Source organism: Solanum verrucosum, unplaced genomic scaffold (genome assembly GCF_900185275.1).
Source record: "Solanum verrucosum unplaced genomic scaffold, falcon-dt-bn FXZP01000925.1, whole genome shotgun sequence".
Taxonomy (NCBI): Eukaryota; Viridiplantae; Streptophyta; class Magnoliopsida; order Solanales; family Solanaceae; genus Solanum; species Solanum verrucosum.
The window spans coordinates 3,418-12,071 of NW_026019747.1; the positions used below are offsets into that span (position 1 = coordinate 3,418).

The 8,654-nt window shown below is 30.1% G+C and overlaps 1 pseudogene; it reads right to left on the reverse strand.

Annotated features, from left to right (window-relative positions):
• Positions 1–2,393: 2,393 nt before the first annotated feature.
• On the reverse strand, positions 2,394–5,735 carry LOC125807807 (sesquiterpene synthase 9-like; annotated as a pseudogene).
• Positions 5,736–8,654: the final 2,919 nt, after the last annotated feature.

Below are 8,654 nucleotides of genomic sequence, written 5' to 3' on the forward strand. Positions count from 1 at the left end.
TGGCACAATTGTTGAATGAGCTGCAAGCGGTAGAGACAATTGTCAAAAAATCGACATCATCTATGACACTGTATGTTGAGAAAGGTTTTACTTCTAAATCGCAAGGTGGACAGAAGAAGAAAAAGGCTCACAAAACTAAGGCAATTTAACCTCCAACTGGGGGCATGAAAAAACCTAAGTGCAAGTATTTTCATTGCAAGATGCCAAACCATTAGAAGGCGCATTGTCCAGTTTTCTTAGCCAAGAAGAAAAACAATCCAGGTAACTCACTTTCACTCTTCGTTGAAACATATTTAGAGGTTGTTTCTACTAATTCATGGTATGTAGCCTCAGGATCCACTGATCATATCTGTACTACTTTGCAGGGGTTTCAAGAAACTTGCAAGCTGATTAGAGGTGAAGTTAGCATTTTTCATGCGGATGGTTCAACAACTCTACTTTTAGCAATAGAAAATATCTCCTTTTTTTTTGTTTGATAGTGGTAGAGTTTTAATTTTAAACCCAACCGGTAGATTTATGATTCTGGTTCATGAAATAAGTTAAGTATTGCTCTAAAAGAAACTAATCACTGAATCAAATTCGTCAGTAATTTAGTTTATTGATTAGTACCTGTAATCTTGACATGGGGAATTACATAAGTGTTTAATGGGGAATTTCGATACAAATAGAGGAGTGTAATTACGAATTTCTAGTGGAATGATTTGTAATTTATTATGGTAAGAATAATTCAAATTAATTATTTGAAATTATTTCCACAATAGGAAGCCTCGGTAATTAATTATGTGGTACTTTAGTCAATAAAATATCTTGCAATGTAAAATATCGAGTCACTACTCCTTAAAACAAATGAAATTGAAAATATAACATAAGTTCTAAATTCAAAACAAAAAAATTTAACATAATACTCTTATGTCAAATTTCAACATAACATACATAAATATGATTTAGATGAAAAGGAGGACGTAAGTCCATAACTTTATTTAACAATGAATTTCTACTTTAATTTAAAAATTAAAATATTTTTTTAGATAATATGAAAAATTGCATGGAATCACATGAAGTAAAGGTTGAGAATAAGAAGGAAATGAAATATAAATAATATTAAATCAAATCAAAGACATAAAAACTTGTTTAGAATTTTCTAGTGTTTATACTGGTCAGAGACAAAGTTTGTTAGAATTTTCTATTGTTTATTATTTATATTTATAATGGCCAGGGAGATTTATTTTAGGAAAAAGAATCAGATATACTTATTCATTTTGTGATTAAGAATTGATATTATATTATTTCGTCAATAAGGTGATTTAAATTAAAAGAAAAGTTGAATGATTTTTTTTTAACTCAATGAATAAGTTGTGAACGAAAAGAGCAAAAATGTTTTTATTGAAAGTATTAATTTTTTTTTTTTAATTCAAATATGATTTTTATCATCCCGTTTGTTGAACTGTTTCATGGTTGAAAGCGGAGATTTTTCTATTTTATCCTTGAGAATTATTAGTCTTGAAAGTATACATTTGACCGACATAGGAAAACTAAATGATTAATATAATTCATGTTCACTGTTTAATTAATTAATTAAAATAAATTTTATAGAAAACTTGACTTCAAGAGAATACTAAAGTTAGAATGGTAAACTTACATAAGGTACGTGAAATCTAAAATGGTAACACTAACTGAGGTACTCATGTATTTACTTTGAAAAGAATCAATTCATGTTGACATTCAATTTTTGCCCGATTCATAATTTAAGTAATCTTCAAACTTTGTCAATTTCAAATAAGTTAAAAAAATTATTTTTTACAAAAAGTCAAAAATATTTTCAGAGCAATTTTGCCATTTTGTAATAAACAATATAAGGTGTTTATATATATGGTATATATATTTTATAATATTCTGAATATGTTTTCTATATTTAAGCATGAATTTAAGTTAAAGTGTTGTGTTTTTTTTCTTTATTTAAATCAGTTAATTCATAACTTAATTGATATACTTAAATTATTTATTTCAAATTAATTAATTTACATTATTAAATTAAGAAGCTTTTAAATTAATTGGATGCATAAATTATTCTTGTCCCAATTCTATCAAATTCAAACCTTCCAAGAACAAATCGTCTTCAATTATTTTTTATAGTAATTGTTGATAAGTTTGATATTTATAATAATGAAGGATACTTTAGTCAATTTAATGATTATTGCACGATACAATCAACCAAATGTGCAATTAAACCAAAACAAACGATACAATTTATTTAAAGTATATAATTATAAAATAATGTAATACAATACAATACAATACAATATAATATGCATCACATATAAATAAAAGATCTTCAATTTATTGTATGGCTGATTTTGCTCCAATTCCTTGATGGTGTAATTTCATAATGATTTTCATATTTTGATAGATTCAACTAGTAACAAGCTAATCATATTTTTTAGTTTGCCTTTGGAGTTTGTATATGCATCTTCTTCTTTGTATAACATGTCCATCACACATGCAAAATTTAAAACTCGTTCAAGGACAAATATTGGCACTTTAGTAGGACGGAGAAGTTCTTTGTTTACATCCTTCCATCCATTGATGACTTCTTTATGGTACTTCATGTATGCCTCTTGTTTTGAAGGTCCATACTCTTTCATGTAGCATTCAATAATTGAAGCTACATGTCCTCTTTCTTGTTCAGCCTACATAAACTAAATATCAACATCTTCAGTATAACCAAACTACTATAGTTTTAGCATTTCCTTTTATCATATTGTAAGATTCTTAGTTAATTCTTAAGTCAATTTAATATAAATCCACTATATACAATTTATTCCATCTGTATGCTTATGGAGGTATATTTGAAGCAAATCCGAACTGTTCTATATATTTTGTTTTTCGTGCTATTAAGAATTTACTACGTATATGGATTATAAGATGGAGAAATTGAGATAAATAGCCATTCAAGAAAATTGTAGCTAACAAATACATGTGTTTTGTATATTAATATATAATATATATTGTTGATACATATACATTCCCCTATTACATGTCATATTTCACTTTTTGAATGTCAATTTGAGTAATCTTAAAGAGTTAAAGAGTGAATTGTATTAATTTAATATTTTAAAATTATAATTTAAATATTCAAAAACCTACATTAAAAGTACTTCAAGATACCATTTTCCTCATATTAATATGGTCAAAAAATATATCTCAAAATATTGATAAAAATTAATACAATTTAAATCTCAAAAAATAAAACATGACAAATTTAATGAAACGAAGGGAGTATTTTTATTATTTTTTTCAATCGGCTAAATGTCTAATTTGCCCTTGAGAAGTTATACTTACTTCATGTCCAATAATATCGTCCATTGCTCTACAAATCATTGAGGATGCTCGTACAATCAAAGGCTCATTCATTAACCATTCATAAGTCTGTTTGGGTATAAATTCCTCCATACCAACCAAGGAAGAAGCGGTTGCCATAAGACAGCCAGAGCTTACAAGTGCATTCTCCAAGTGCTCTTCACATTTTGGAATACAGCCACCATCTAACCATTGGGCTTCCTTAAAATAGGCACTCACCAAATTCTTCATCTAAAAAGAATTAATTAGAAATATTGTTAGCTAGATAATAATTAAGTCGCAAAAGTATTCATTTATTTTCTTGAATTATACATAGGGGTGGGGAATGAGAAGTGGTTAAAGGGAATTCATTACAACGTGGAAAAATTCAGACAGCCATCCAATTGGACTACTAAAATTCCGCATATTACTTAACTGACATATTTATGTGGTTGGTTAAGCAATAATATTACCTCTTGTTTTGCATAGTATACACGGTCTGATTTACATTATTTGGCCAATACTTGTTCCATTTCACTATAAACGTCTAGAAGAGCTTCATAAGCAGGTCTTAGATATGGCTCGATTGAATCGATTGCAGTGATATCCCATCTGAAAATTACAAACAAATCGATTTAATTTATGTCTTGTACATTAATTTCACAATAACAACATAAATACATGTTTAATTTTTCATATTCATTAATGAGGGATTGTAAAATAAGAAAGTTAATTTACTTATAAAGTTTGTGTTTTATACCTTTGGATTGCATCGGTGAAAGATGCAAGTTCATCAAGTGTTCCATAAGCATCATATGTATCATCAATAATAGAGCTCATCTTTAGTACTTTAGTCATCATTGTTCTAGCACGATTATATTTAGGCTCAAAATACATTCCTAGTATCCAAAAGTAACACTCAACCAATCTGTCTCTTACATGTGACAATTTGTTTGCAAAATCCAAATCTTTCCACCACCTATATCATAAGATCGACGATTTAAATAATATATAATTGTATCATATATGAAGTAAGTACATACATAGATCAAATTATATAGATATCTTTATACCTTGTAAGCTCACTAAGCTCTCTTTGGTGCATCTTTTGTAGCATGTTGAAATCCAATTTTGCAAATTTCAAAAGCAAATTGTCGTGTGCATCATTGCTTTCACAGGTGGATATGTATTTCCTAGCTCCCATCCTTGCTGCAGTCTTGTGAATAGGTTGGCTTAAGGTTTCAGTAATTTGAACCTTAATCGAGTCATTGTTCGAGTTGGAGAGCATAGATTCGAGATGAGTGATAGTAAAGATAAGAGCTTCTTCAAGAATTTCCTCCCCACGTACTCTCAGATGTACTACTTCATGTAGACTCAATAATCCTTGAACATCATCAGTAAGGTTTTCTTTGAATTTTCCATCATGATCTATGAATTTCTTGAAGACATCTACAGATTAATTAATATCGTCTTTTGATGTTAGCAGATATAAAGAAATTTAATTTGTTACAAACCGTAACTAGACATAAACCTTCGTAAGAGTTTTTTGCTGCCAAAATTATTTACTCTGGTATTCTTTCCGTTCCAATTTATGTGATATAATAATTTGATTCAGCACAGAATTTAAGAAAGAAAAGAAGATTTGAAAAACGTGTACATGTGATAGTATTTGTGTGGCAGTAAAACTTTTGAAACATGCGACTTTAAACATGCCATAATATTTAATTTGTATTGTTATAAAAACTTAAATGCAAATTGTTGTTCAACATGCCATAACATTATATACCAAGCTAATTAGAAATTGATTTTTATTGTGACTTAACAAATGTAAAGATAGAGCACATTTACCAGAAGAGATGTAATGTCCTTGTTGCCTTAGCAGTCGAAAACGAAGAGCAACAACGTAAAGGTTGTCATCATTATTCTCACTCTGTAGTTGAGAATCAAAAATATTTTGAATGGATGTTTCGATTTCATTATGGAAATGATATGCTACTCCCAATCGTTGGATTGTGTCTATCAACACAAGTTTTTGAGTGCTATTATCACAAGTTTCCATCAACATTTTCCTGAATATTTCTTTTAACTCATCAACTTCAAGTTTCTCTTGGGTACTTATTTCCTGCAGGACATCCAAAATCAGTAAATGTCTTGCAGCATACTATATTAATTAATCGATTAAATATTATGTACATTAAGTTTAGACAAAATAGTAAAAAAAAAAGGTATAACATGCAAAATTAATTAGCAACAATATAATAAGGAGATTTTAAAGAAATAGTATGTGTTAACTCACAGGAGTATAAGAAAGGAAATGATATCCCCAAACAGTTGAGTGAAAATTAGCTAAGCGACGAGACTTATTATTAGGAGAAGTAGTAGCCATTGCTTCACTCTACTCTTTTTTTCTTATCGAGATTTGTGGCTTTAAGTTGTGCTAATAGGATCACCTATTTATAATGTACGTACTAGTTACTACCACTTATTCTAGTACATTATATATATCAATCAATGCTTAGAGTCATCTGTCTTTTTCTTTTAAATGACATGATATAAACATTGCAAAAAATTAGTTAATAAGAATTTAAAGAAAAATTAGTGGATTCTTGAACATGATGAACTGTTATTATTTATGTTGTTTCGAAGAAATTTTCATTAGAATGATATTAAAGAGGAGTTTTTTTTATTTATTGAAATTGAAAAGGATGGTTAATTATGCAACAATTACAATAACATATCTGATATCATCTCATATAAGTGGAATTTGAGAAGGATAGGATGTATGCAGGCCTTATTTGTATCTTTGTCTGATAGAGAGGATGTTTACGATAGATCCTCGAATCAAGAAATCGTTCTTCAAAACATGGTTTGAAAGTATTGTAACAGTAAAAAGATATGATGAGAATTATATTTAAGAAACAAAAATATCGACAGTCAAAATATTAAAGATAATCAAAGTAAAAGAAATAACCATAGTTATAAAATTAAAGAAAAAGTAAATGCTAGCATAATACTAACAGGGAATAATGGTAAGGGGATATATAGGGGGTCTAGATTAGAACCTTACTCTACCACTAGCAAGAGATACAACGTTTGACAATATACAAACAATATACGAGTTCGAAGCTAAAAGGGCAACTTTTTTCTTTCAAAAAGCTAAAACGGCACATCAAAAAAAAAATTAACCAAAAAGGCAAAATCGCTCCGTCAGGAGTGATTTTCTTCTGACAAAAATTGACGTTGTCCGTTAAAAAAAAAAAAAAATCGCTGCCTTAGCAGCGATCTCCTTAAAAAAATTAATCTTTTTTTCTTCAAAATCGCTGCGATTTTGGTTAACAATAGGCATGAATAGGCATTTTTATATTATTAATAATTAACAATAGGCTCATATATGCATTTTTATATTATTAATAATTAACAATAGACATGAATAGGCATGAAAATAATAGTACTAGGCATGAAAAACGCTGCCCCTGCAGCGATGTTTTTGGACAAAGCAACGATTTTCAATAAAAAAAATTAAAAGAAAAAAAGTTTTTGGACAAAATCGCTGTTAGGGCAGCGATTTTTAGTCATTGTGTTAGAGGGAAATCGCTTCGTCAGGAGCGATTTTGCCCTTTTGATTTTAAAAAAAATTAATGTGCCCTTTTGAAATTTTTGACAATTTTTTTTACCCTTTTGGCTCCGAACTCAACAATATACTCTAATCATCGATCTCCATACTCTCCTATCTAATGTCATATAGCAATGTGATATAATTGTGTTATGTCCTATCTAATCGTCTTTTCCTAATGAGATGTAATTGTGTTACGAGACTCATTAGGAGAAGCAGCAGCCATTGCTTCACTATACTATTTTTTTCTTATTGAAATTTGTGCCTTTTAATTAGAGTCCGGAGTCAAAAGGGCAAAATAATTTGCCAAAAATTCCAAAAGGGGACATCATATTTTATTTAAACCAAAAGGGCAAAATCGCTATTGGTGAAGCAATCTCCCTCTGACACATACTGACGCCGTTTACTCTGTTAGAACTAAAAATTGCTGCCACGGTAGCAATTTTGTCCAAAAATTTTTCCACTAAAATCGCTGGCATAGCAGCGATTATTTAACTCCAATTTCTTTTCCTCCAACTAATATCGCTGCTATGACAGCATTTTCGTAGAAAAAAAAATTTACAAAAAAAAATCATGAAAATAGCTGCTTTGGCAGATTTTTATTGAAAGTTTTTTTTAAATCGCTGCTTTGGCAGCGTTTCTCTTCAGAAAAGAAAAAAAATTAAAAGTTTTGCTTAAAGTTTTTTCATAAAAACGCAATTTAAAAAAAATACAAAAAATAAGAAAAGATTTTCAATTTTTTTTTAAGGAGCAGCGATTTTCCAGAAAAAAATAGAATTATTTTCAAGAGAAACGCTGCCAAGGCAGCGATTTCAAAAGAATTTTTTCTTAAAAAAAATGCCAAAGCAACGATTTTCATGAAAAAGTATTTATTTTATTTTTCTATGAAAATGCTGCCATGGTAGTGATATTAGTTGGAGGAAAACAAAATTAGAGTTAAATAATCGCTGTTGTGCCAGCGATTTTAGTGAAAGAAAAGAAAAAAAATTGGACAAAATCGCTGCTAGGGCAGCAATTTTTATTTTTAACGGAGTTAATATGTGTCAGAATGAAATTGCTCCGGCAGGAGAGATTTTGGCTTTTTGGTTTAAAAAAAATATGATGTACTCTTTTGAAATTTTTGGCAAATTTTTTTACCCTTTTGGCTCCGATCAAACTCTTTTTAATCAAGTTGTGCTAATAGGCTTTGATTCCCATTTGTATAGGTTGGGTTGCTGGATACGGGATCCTCTGTCACACCCCGAGCCTACACCCTGGAGGTGGCCGGCACTTGAAAACCATTGCTGGCCCCAAGCGAACCCTTGGTATGGCTTCTGAACTCAGCGGAAACCTAACTCAACTGAATAACTCCATGCAATGCAAGGACATAAAACAACTTAAATGATACAAATCTGGCGAAAAAGGCAACTCGAGTCCTAAAATAACATATTTACATATACATAGATGAGAGACTCAATACTAACTGACTGACTGTCTATGAAGCCTCTATAATACTGAGATGGATGTTGGGACAGACCCCGCAACATCCTAACAAATCAAAACTAGAAACACAAAATAACAGAGTCCTCCGGAATGCAAGGAGGCTCACTACTGACTCTGAAATGCTCAACTGGATCAACGGCGTGTCGGGTGCTGATCCTGGGTACCTGCGCCTGCATCGTCATAAGATGCAGGACAACTGGCATCAGTACATTGAATGTACGAG